We start from the raw sequence: 12,248 nt of genomic DNA, 5'->3' as shown, positions 1-12,248 counted from the left end.
ACTATAGTCATGAAATATTATAATCATCAACTGTAAAGGCACATGTTTACCTCAAATCAACCTGCCTCCATTCTAAAAGCACACTGTCCAGTGAAGCATTATTTGAGTTCTGTGAAGCTGTGGTTATATATAAACAAAGCCAGTGAAAAGAAATGGATATATAAAAGGCAGGTGATGAGGAAAAACTAGCAGAAGAGATTATAGAACATTTGCTAACTAGAAAGTTTTGTAGAATGCTTTTGGGTTCAGGTTTGGAACTGTTCATATGATTTCAACATTTGTAGATAAAATAACCACACATTTGTAGGAAGAGGCAATTTGAATAAATGGATTCAGTGTACTATAACCTACCTCTTATTATTGTGGTAAGGATGGGAGTTAAGGTAGGTGATGACTAAAACCATTATTGAGGCCCTCCCTGGTGGCGCAGCGGGTTAAAGCACTGCACTGAGAAGCTAAAGCCACTTCCGCATGAGTTCGATTCCCGCCTGCCCCGGAGGAGACCACATGGCGTGGCAGACCTCTCCTGACCCGCTCGCTGCTCCCCTCAGCAGTGTACTTCGTCGATCTGCCTGTTCTGCTCCCCACTCTGTCTCTGGTGAAGCCTCTCACCGCCCCTGAGCCTCTGGCCTGTACCCCAGTTCTGTATGTACAAATAAATAAATCTTTAAAAAAAAAAAAAAACCATTATTGAACACAACTGCAATATAAAAACTATCTTACATGGAGCCTATCATTTAATTTCCACTCAACCCGGAGAAGTAACTACAGTGGTAAAGTACCCATATGACTGTTGGTGAACCTGAAGCTCAGAGAGAATCTAGAACTTGTTTGCATTTACATACTGAAAGAGCCAGACATTCAAATTTATTTTTTTAATCAAGAAAGTTTAGAGTATCAATCTAATACATTGAAAAGCATAGCTAACTATCCATTTTGGATGTTAGGTAGGTATTTTGAGTGCCTAGAAGAACTATAGCAACTAGCAAATGGGGAAATTAAAGCCATGTTAAGTGCCAATACTTCTCAAATTAATTTTTAAAATAATATACCAACATGGAAAACTCAAGTAGCATACAAGTTTAAAAAATAGAAGGTAATATCTGGTTTTCATTCATATTAGAAAATAAATTATTGGGAAAGTAATTTCATATCTCTGGGGAGGAGACTCAGTCTCTGTGTATGATTTTTGAGGTGTGAAGGTGAAAACTGACTTAAATTACTTGCAAAGGCAAATTCTTCACATTGAAGCCGAAGTCACATACTTGTTTGAAGTTCCATTCTTTTTCATTTTTAAAATATACCTTGAATCTACAAGCACATGTTGGAAAAATGCAAATGACAATTTTTTAAAAGATTTGGATTTATTTATGCATACTGAACTGGAGTATAGGCCAGGGGGTCAGGGAGTGAGAGTATTCACCAGAGACAGAGTGGGGAGCAGAACAGGCTGATCTACTGAAATACACTACTGAGAAGAGCAGTGGGCAAGACAGGAAAGTTCGCCGCACCATGTGGGTCACTTTCCTGGCCACAGTGGCTGCGGATAACTTCATGGTGCAGTGCTTTAACCCATGGAGTTGTACCCCCATGGAGAGCCGGCAAATGACAAGTTAGTGACCAGTTAGTGGGCACTCTGTTTGAAGTCCCAGAACAATGTTGGTGAACAGATCAGGTCTGTGTCCACCTGTCTGTGCTCCCAGCAGACATATCTTGTGCCTATGAGTCATAAGATATGACCAGCTATCTCTGGCATTTTCACTGAGTCCCAAATCTACAGTCCATAGCAAGGCTACACTTGCGTTTTATTTGATTTTGATTTTTAATAATCCTGGATGAACATTGCATTTGCAGTACTAATTCTTAAACTCTATAGATAGGTAAGTTCATTTGCACTTTTAGCGATGTCAAATATTTTCTTCTTGGTTGCCAAAATTCTATTGACACTGCTCTAATCTCATTTAGCTTCTTGGAGCTTGTGATTAGAAATTACAGTGGTTTTTTTTTTTTTTTTTAAATGAAATGATAGTGATGGTTAAGCAAAAAAAAAGAAAGAAAAACTATTGTCAAATTCTCCTCCTAACCAACCTAAAACCAAGAGAACTTGTCTATCATGTCATTTAAAATGTAAATAATTCATAGACTGTCATTCTCCGTATAAAAAGGTTCAGAGTTTTCTCTTAACAGAGTTGCACTTAGTAAAAAGTGACTTTGGGATTTAATTTATCTAGTCATTGAATACTAAGTGTGAAGGAAAAAAATAATTATAGATGATTGGTTCCCAAGTGGCATACACTCTAATACTTGTTAGGTACAGGTGAAAACAGGGTACATTCTTTTTAATTAGTTTTCTTTTCATATCTCTGCAAAACTGGCAAGGGAAATAAGGCTGAGCTAGCAACAATGAGAATGAATCTTACTGCATGAAACTTAACTGTATTTTCTTTTTCAGTCTGGTCAAGTAGGCAACTTTTTTTTTTTTTTTAAGGAACTCATTTGTTTCTGACATGAAGGAAGAAGACATGGAGAATATTAAAACCAAAAACCAATCTATATACCAATGACTACTCTGCTAGCCTCAAAAGTTGGTATTTAAGATATTTAGGATTTTAAATTAAAAATTCAGAAATTCTGGAGTGCAGTTTCTAGGGTATTCAAACCCAATTTTTAGGTCATATCTAGTTTCTAGAAAAGTATGATTGGCCAAATAAGTGGACACTAATAAAATAGTAATTTTCCACATCAAGTTCCTGAGCATGGCCATATATTCAGATGTATTGTCAATTGTATTTTAAGGTAATAAATAAGTTAAATGCCAAACAACTCCATGTTTGAAATTATTAAAACAAGAATAGCAGACACAAAAGCATCAACCATGAGAAATATATATGCTGTCAGAAGTAGGATTTTGACTATGCCTAGTTTATTTAAAAAACAAAGCAAAGCAAAAAACATTCGTTGGATTTTCCTAGCCCAGAACTGCACAGGACTTTCAACTTGGGTTAACAAAACAAAGGTGTGATACTTTATCCATGCCAACTATACAGACCTAGATTAGCTTATTGGTTTGAGTCACAGCACACAGATGCGTAACAAGAAAGTGATGCACCCACTTCAAAGAGGACAATGGGCAATTTAGATGAACTGGATATAAATTGTTCCTTGTACTCTGAGGAAGAAAAAGATAGTATCAATGAATTCCTGGTTTAAAAATGTCCAAAACAATCAAAGCTTTTTTGCTGACATCTCTTCATCTCTGTCTCTAACTGGTGGGTTCATATGATCACATGTTGTTTGACCCACCAACTTGAAGCTCAGCTTATCATTTCCTGTCATAGATTGATTTGAAGTTTTGAAGATTTAACATTAAACTAGCATGAGAGGTATGTAATGTAATTATTCAGCTTGCAATGCACAAATAGATCACCAAGCTACGTCAAAAATCATTCAGATATTTATTCAATGAATATTTGCATATGTTATAGTTCTCTTTACAGTTCTCTCATTACAACTACAGCATGTTTATAAAAAATAAAACTGAAATTAACCCTACTTATAACTTAGCTTGCCAAAATTTAAAAGAAAGAAGTCATTCACCAGATCATCTAGCCACGCAGGTGTTTCTTTTCTCAAACGTTTTCCTTTGCAAAGCAGCAACAGCTCTTTCCACTGACTTGTGTCTATGCAAGTATTTTCTTTCCTAAAATACCTGTCCTTTAAAAATGTAAATTAGGCCCTCCCTGGTGGCGCAGCGGGTTAAAGCACAGCACTGAGCATCTAAAGCCGCTTCGCATGAGTTCGATTCCCACCTGCCCCGGAGGTGACCACATGGCGTGGCAGACCTCTCCTGACCCGCCCGCTGCTCCCCTCAGCAGTGTACTTCCTTGATCTGCCTGCTCTGTTTCCCACTCTGTCTCTGGTGAAATCTCTCACCACCCCTGAGCCTCTGGCCTGTACTCCAGTTCTGTATGCACAAATAAATAAATCTTTAAAAAAAAATGTAAATTCACACACACAAAAAAATGCTGTAGGACATATATATAAAAAGAATATCTTAATTTGACCTTTCCATTTTCAAGAACAAAAAATGTACCTAGCTGAGATGCAATGGTTTCAAACTGCCAAGAAGTTTAAAGTGGCGAAACATGGTAAAATTCCGACTTCCTTAAATGGTTAATATAATTTTCCTATATAAGAGGTCAATGTGTCCTATATTCTCATAAAACATGCATCTTAACCATTTAATATATAGAAACTACTTTGAAACTGTAACTATGCATTACAGATCTTGCATTACAGGAGGGTACAAAGGAGAGAAATGTTCAGAGGTGGGCAGGGGGGCAGGCCGGCTACTCCTAATGGGAAGAATGTTTGGAGCAGCATAAGGGCAGAGAAAGAAAGAGAGGGGGTGAATGTTGGATAAGGTAGAGTCCTTATGAAAGAGACTAGATGAGGTTAGAGGGAACAAGATGGAAGTTGACTTCCTGGCACACAAAAAACTAGTTTTCAGATTCTTTTACTTTGTTCCAATATTTCTAAGAGTGTATGTTTTCTTCATCTCAAACATTTCTACTAGTTACGTATGTATCTCCAGTCTTCAACCTAGCCATATCAGTAAAGGTGAATTGTTTTGAATTCCATTTTTTTAAACATAGTGAGAAGTCACAAATTTGAAGAGGCTTATTATAAAATGAAGGAATGGGTGATAGCAAATACAATAGAGTCTTTAAGAAACAGAAAACTTGGCCCTAGTTGTTTTAAATAGCTGTGATTTATTGGATCACAAACCTGGAAATCCAAAGATTGAGTAAACTTTGAGGTTGGCTTAATTAAGTAACTCTAGTTCTTGTTTTTGCAATTCTTTAGTCATGTTCAACCCTGAGTATTAGCTCATTCTTAGGGTAGCAACACTCTTGATGACAAAATGGCTACAGAATTTACAAGCTTCACCTTTCTACTTCACAATGTTGAGGAGGAAGGAGAGCCTCGTATAAACAGGGACAATTCTTTTCTTGGAAGTTTACGAAAATTCTCCATATTGACTCAAAGTTGGTCTTATTCCAATGCTCAATCTTGTATTTGTTTGCTAGGTCTACTGTAACTACCTATCAAGACTACACAGCTTAAACAACAGACATTTATCTTCTCACAATTCTGGAGACCGGAAGTCTGAGATCAATGTTGTCAGAAGGGTTAGTTCTTCTGAAGTTTCTCTCCTGGATTTGTAGATGATTTCTTTTCTCTCTGTCTTCAAGTCATCTTTCCTCTGTAAATATCTATGTCCAATTTTTCTCTTATAAATATACCATTTGTATTGGATTAGAGACCATCTTAATGACCTGATTTTAAATTAATTACTTCTTTGAAGACTCTCCAAATTCAGACACAGTTTGAGGCACTGGGCAGTCAAGATTTCAACATATGAATTGGCGTAAGGAAGGAGGAATGTATTTCAGTCTATTATACCCATACCAATAGCAGGGACTTAATTGAGTAAATAGGCCTAGGCTGAGATTCTGAATCAATGATATGCATTGGTAGCATTGGGAAGTTCAGACAACTGGGTGAAACTTGAGCTGACAAAGAAAATTGGTTAATAACATTGCCCATTAAAGGTGGGGTGGGCTAAGTAATTGCTAAGATTTCTTCTTACTCTAAAATTCAATGATTCAAATTCTCATTTGTTTTTCCTCACAATGTACAAAACATCAATTTAATGCAAAGCAATAGGTGAAGCTGTGATAATGGTAGATTAGAAAGAGGGGAGGGATCAGGATCAGAAATTTACATTGCTAGAAAATTCAACAGGGCTGGTTGGCATTCACTTAGAGTAATGATTTTATTTAACTTGTGACAGTTGCAGTGGAAAACAGGAGCATGAGATCCAGTGGCTATTGATGGGATGAAAAAAAGGTGGCTCCTTTTATCACACTGAATGTAATATAAGCTCATTTTATCATACTGAATATAAGTTCTGTAAATGTCAATTGGTGTTGATAAAGATAGTTGACAGAAAAGCTCTCCTGCTTTTGACTAGATCTTTGATTATGGTAGGTTAAATCAAGAGAGACAGATGTTTTATAGGTTAAGAAAGATGAAATATCAGCAACTTCATGATTCAACCTGAAAAAGATCTTTCTTAATAGGCTTCAAAGATATGTATTCTGAAACAAATCAGCACATTGAAAGCACTTATGAAGTAAAAGATGTCTTAGAACACTAAATCACTTTCAATATGAATTCAATAGACTCCTTTGAATTCCATTTATGATCCAATATAAAATGATAATAATCTTGACTAATAGAAATATATATATATATATATATTTTACATGGTCAGTCTTTTCTATCCAGGAAATACATAACAAACCTAAAATAATTTTAACAAAAATTGTCTATTTTAAAGTCTTGACCATCTTTCCATATTTGTACTAAGTAGCTGAATCTCTAAACTATAAGTGGGAAAATATGATTTTCTGAGTCTGTGTAAATACTAGAAATATGATTCCTTTCCCTAACCCTAACATTCTCCAACACAAAATTTCTAATTTCAATATCACTGACATTCCAAGACTTATTTAATAGGTTATTTGTTTTGTTTGGACTACAGGTTATAAATATAAAAAATTATTAAGGTATATGTTAACTATTCTATATATGCCTCAATGGAAAAGAAAAGTTGGTTCCAGGCTAGGTGAACTTGACAATTTTCTCTTAATATAACTTTTGTTATATTAGTCTTCTATTTCATTTCTTTCTCCCAAGTGTGGGAAAGATTGTAAAGTATTTTTGTCATCAGAATTTTTCTTTTTCACTCTAATAAAGTTATTTTACTTTCATGGAAATTTTGTGTTGGAGAATGTTTTCATTATTATTCAGTGTCCTCCCCTTTAAAGTTACATTTGATATACATAGGATTTTTATTTATAAGGAAAGTTGAAAATATCCCTAAAATGATTGCAATTTCTCACATTAAAAAAAAACAACACTGATACATTAAACAAAGTTAGGGGTTATTATGGAGAAATTATTCAGAAGATTCTTGGTAAAAGTTTTTCAATTTGGGTTTATGTAGAAAGTAATTTTCATGTAATATTAAGAATCTTCTGGGAGGCTCCTTGGTGGCATAGGGAGGCTCTATCAAGCTATCACAGCCACTGCATATGGGTTTGAATCCTGGCGAGGTAGCTGACCCACTTGTCACTGCAGACCTCTCTTGTCTCTCCCACTGCTCTCCTCAGCAGTGTATTTCAATAGTTTCACGTGTTATACCCCCCACTCAGTCTTTGGTGAGTCCTCTCACCACCCCATAACTCTAGCCTACACCCAAGTTCTTGCATGCATAAATAAAATAAATCTTTTCTTAAAAATGAAACTTCCATTAGAGTTCTATTGGTAAAGCTAAGATAAATTTTGTATTCACGGAAAATAATTCAAATTGTTTTATTTGTTTTACATATTCTCAAAGGAGAATATAATTTTGCATGCACAGATGCAATAATGCTAGCTTTGGGGCAGTGTTATTGACAGAATATATAGATATACTTAATTAAAACACAGGAGAATTATTTCTACTTGAGAATTTAAAAGAATGTCATCCTTTTCCTTTCTCGTTTCCTTTAAGGTGATCTCTAAAATAAATTTCTACTATTCAGCAACTAAGTTTTTTAAGTTTAATTGCTTATGTAGTTTTAAGGGAAGTGGCAGAGGCAAAGCATGAAAGTCATCTTTTTTCCTCCACATAAGCGCAAATGCTGTGGGAGGTGTTTATTTTGCAATTAAGTAAGACTGAGGAGAAAGTTCTGCAGTTATTACTTAGTGCCCCTCCCAAATTTCTCCCCCATAACTTTTTAACGATTTTGAAAATCAAGGCTGTAAGTGACCTTGGAAGAGTAACGTTCTGGACTTAGATTAACTAGTAGAAACTAAACAGAGATAAGTATAAGCATTTGTGTTTTGATTTAAGTGTCAAATGGACAGGCTTGGTTGCTTTAAAGAAATCAGATTTTAGTTAAACATAAGGCTAAAGCTAGTCAATGTATGCTATGGCTATGTTGTACTGAAAAAAAATAGAAGTATAGTTTCAGGATCATGCCATGCAATATTGCCCATGTTTTATGAAGTGCCCCAGTCACACTCGGGGTATCTTAATTAACAAAATTTTAAGAGTAACATTAAGGAAATTGGATGACAGAAAACTGATGTGTGAGGAGCAGCATATAGAGCTAGAGATTTTAAAACTGAGAAAGTCTAAGGGTACAAGAAAACCAATAACAGTGAGCTTCTCTTTTGTGCCAGGAGGTATATTAGGTGCCTCCTAGAACCATTCCAAACTCTCAGAATAATATTGTGAGTAGCGATTATTATCTCTATAGTCCCAGTGTCCTTATGTAATAAAACCATATATGTAAAGACTCTTCATTAGTCAGTAAAATATTTGTGCTTCCAACTTTCTATTTAACTTAGAAACTTGCATTTTTCCACAACACCTTAGCCACCATCACCTGCTTTTTTAGAGGTTTTCTATGTTCCAAGTATTTTGCTAAACAATGTATATATATATATATGTATATATATCTATATAGAGATATAGATACACACACACACACATATATACATCTCTCTCTCTCTCTCTCTCTCTCTCTCTATATATATATATATATATATATATATACACACACACACATATACCACTTTCACTATTCCTTACAACAGTCAAATATTAGTGTCATTATTCTCACTTTACATATGGGTAAACTGAATCTTAAGAGTGTTAATTTACCTGCCAGTTTATGAACAGTGGTCTGGACTTTAAAACCTGCACAAGGGCATATTATCAACACATCTTATTGCTTTTCATTTTTTTAAGATTTATTTATTTATGCATATAAGAACTGGGGTACAGGCCAGAGGTGTGGAGGAGGGAAGCTGAGAAGATTCACCAGAGACAGAACAGGCAAATTGACTGAAATACATTGCTGAGGAGAGCAGCAGGTGGGTCAGGAGAGGTCTACTGTGCCAGGTGGGTCAGCTCCTTGGCCCAGGATCGAACTCATGCTGCAGTGGCTGTGGACAGCTTCATAGTGCTGTACTTTAGCCTGTTGCACCACCAGGGAGGGTCCACATTGCATTATTTTGCTGAAATTCACCTATAAGAACATTATACAGATATATATGCTCCGTTACACCACAATGGTGAATTAAATTTATCTTTGATAATCTCACACCCTTACTGAGAAACAATGGCCCATTCAGAGTTGCTTAGAAATAAATGACATAGACTGGATTCCTGGCTTTTGGCAACTGTGTTATTTGGGTAATAGAGTTTGTTGAAGGGAGACAGCATAACTTAAGGTGAGCAGGATGAAATTTTTTGTATATCATGGATGGCATTGTTTTCTTTTTCTTACAGGTTTTGGATGGGGCCCTTGCAAGTAATTGAGTTTCAGAGAAAAGAGGATCTGACATTACTGGCATATCTCCCCCGAGCTTGCTTACATGAGTATAGTTCCACAGGGAATTGAAACAGTGCCATATTTCAGCCTAAGTGAAGTAGAGAAGAGACAGACAAGGCAAGGCGGCTGATGAACTGTTTCCTTCCTCTGATTCAGTGTAAAGCAATTGGATATCTACCAAAAGTCACCATGCCCCAATTTTTAAAACTATAATTTTCTCCTTTTATTTATCACCAGTATTTTATTTATTTATTTATTTGCAGATTATCTGTCTTTCCCTTAGAACATTTTCACAGGGATACAATCAACAAGGTAAAAACTAATTCTCAGGCAAAAAAAAAAAACAAAAACTTAATATCTACCATGTAAAGCTTGTATATAGCCATCATACACACACAGATAGAGAATGTATCTATGGTAGTAAGTTTTCATAATTGGGGCTATTCAGAGAAAAAATCTAACATGTTTCCTTAGAGAACAATAATAAAAAGGGAGAGAAGAGCTATCCCAAGGGGTAAGCTTCAGAAGCTAGACCAGCAGAATCCTTAGAAGTTGTAGCTCCTATGTCTAGCAATGTCTTGCATGGTGTAAGATTGAAATAAATGTTTTGAAGTATCAGCTCTTCTTTTGTCTATTTAACAACAGATCACATTCCCCAAAGTATTTTCATTAGTTTACAGGTGAGAGAAGGAGAAAAGGGAAGAGGAATTGTTCTTTCTGAAGGAAGATAAGCAGGAAGGACAAGAACTTCTCTGTCAAAAATCAAGATTTCAACCCAAATGTCAAGTTACTTTCTCCTCCATTTTTCATGAAGCTACTCTGTCGCAATTTGCTAGGTTTGACTTTTAGAGAGCTCTAGGCAAAATGCTAAACTTAAAAACCAGCACAGATCAGGACTTCTTTGTTATTCTCATGAGTTGCTCCATGTCTTTGCTACACATAGTATTATTCTATCTTCCACATGAGCCCAGACTTGAATCTGGTGAACTCAAGACTCTGACTGCCGAGAAGTGCTTAGAAGTGTAAAGTGTGGGAGCAGAGAGATTCAGTGGCTTCAGGCCACTTCATAGTATCCATTTTTGGCCAGATAGTCCCAAGCCCTCCAACCTAGATAAGGTCTTAGACAGCTAGAAGTGACTGAGATGGTGGGCATTTTTTGTGGTCTCTATTTCTCCAGCCCAAGATTTCTTTCTGAAGTTTCTTCTCATCAAATAAAAGTCAAAACCTTAAAGGTTCTGCAGAAACACAGTCATGATATCTGACTAAAGGATTTCATGAGGGAAAATGTTCACTATTAGCATCTTCAGGGACATTCAATTCTTTTGTCTTGGCTCTACATACCTCAGTGTCCTGTTTGATACAATCAAATGATAAGAGATTCCCACATGGTGGTTAAAATAGACAGGAACACTTGTAGTAGCACATTACATCTACATGAAATTTCTATATGCAATAAAAATAATAAAGGTATAGAAAATAAATCTTTAGAAAAAGTAAAAGTATTTATTCTGAAAGAAGCAGTTAAAAATTATTTGACTAGTCTGGCCCTCCCTGGTGGCGCAGCGGGTTAGAGCGCTGCACTGAGAAGCTAAGGCCACTTCCGCATGAGTTCGATTCCCGCCTGCCCCGGAGGTGACCACATGGCGCGGCAGACCTCTCCTGACCCGCCCGCTGCTCCCCTCAGCAGTGTACTTCGTCGATCTGCCTGTTCGGTTCCCCACTCTGTCTCTGGTGAAATCTCTCACCGCCCCTGAGCCTCTGGCCTGTACCCCAGTTCTGTATGCACAAATAAATAAAATCTTTAAAAAAAAAAATTATTTGACTAGTCTATTCAGACAAGCTGTGACAGTCTGTTCCCACGGTCTCCATCCATTTTAAGATGGATGTTCACAGAAGTGATTATACAAGGATACATATTTTGGACCATAAACAATTGTATCCCCTTGGACAAAAGGAGAGTTTGACTGTGAGAAGTTTGTGGAATTCAGAACACAGGGAGATTGTTAATCTTTGAGAAAAGGTTTTTTCTTCCTCCGATATGTTTGGAGAAGTAAAATGTGATCTATTAACATATGGGGATATGCTGAGGTAGACAACAAGAATTTCCAGGATAGATGTCTCTTAATCTGTCTCCAACAGAACATTCTCAAGTTTGTAAGAGTGATGGTCAGAAATGGCAGGTTACTTTCAGTAAATTCAAAGTTTAGTCACACTTGCACTACGTAAGCCTTCTCGCTACAAGAGGGTAACTGAGGTCATCAACTTGAAGTGAGGGCAGAGAGGAGGAACTGAGACTTGAACTGGGAAGGAACTTAAAACAGTCCATATGGGAAGTATACCTGGGAGTTCATGTACACTGAAACAGTGTTATTGATTTTCAGTAAACAAAAATGAAGGCGATATCTGCACTCCCATGTTTATTGCTGCATTATTTACAATAGCCAAGATCTGGAAATAACCTAAGTACCCATCAACAGATGATTAAATATAAAAAGCTATGGTCTGTTGACCCAGTGAAATATTACTCAGCCCTATAAAAAGATGAAATCCTGCCATTTGCTACAATATGGGGTGCAAGGCAGATCTCCTTTCAAGCAGATCCAATGAAATACTCTGCTGAGGGGAGCACTAGGTGAGACAGAATAGTTCTTCAGTGTCATGTGGGTCAGCTCTTTGGACAGCTGGGGATAGAACTCCCACTGCAGTGGCTGGTGACAGCTTGATAGTTCTGTCCTTAAACCCTCTACCACCAGGGAGGCCCTTAGTAAAACTTTTTAAAAACTGGTTTCATGG

General features: G+C 36.5%; 1 long non-coding RNA gene across 1 annotated transcript in view; it reads left to right on the top strand.

Annotated features, from left to right (window-relative positions):
• Nucleotides 1–10,011, top strand: part of LOC105853533 — a 30,797-nt gene extending 20,786 nt beyond the window's left edge. The window contains exon 4 of the long non-coding RNA XR_001145374.1: nt 9,413–10,011. This is a non-coding gene — a long non-coding RNA (uncharacterized LOC105853533). The remainder of the gene's footprint in view (nt 1–9,412) is intronic.
• Nucleotides 10,012–12,248: the final 2,237 nt, after the last annotated feature.

The sequence above is a fragment of the Condylura cristata genome, unplaced genomic scaffold (assembly GCF_000260355.1).
Source record: "Condylura cristata isolate star-nosed mole 26May11 unplaced genomic scaffold, ConCri1.0 scaffold00001, whole genome shotgun sequence".
In the NCBI taxonomy this organism is placed as follows: domain Eukaryota; kingdom Metazoa; phylum Chordata; class Mammalia; order Eulipotyphla; family Talpidae; genus Condylura; species Condylura cristata.
Note: the sequence above shows the minus strand (reverse complement) of the source record. Positions and strands in the feature narration are given on the sequence as shown.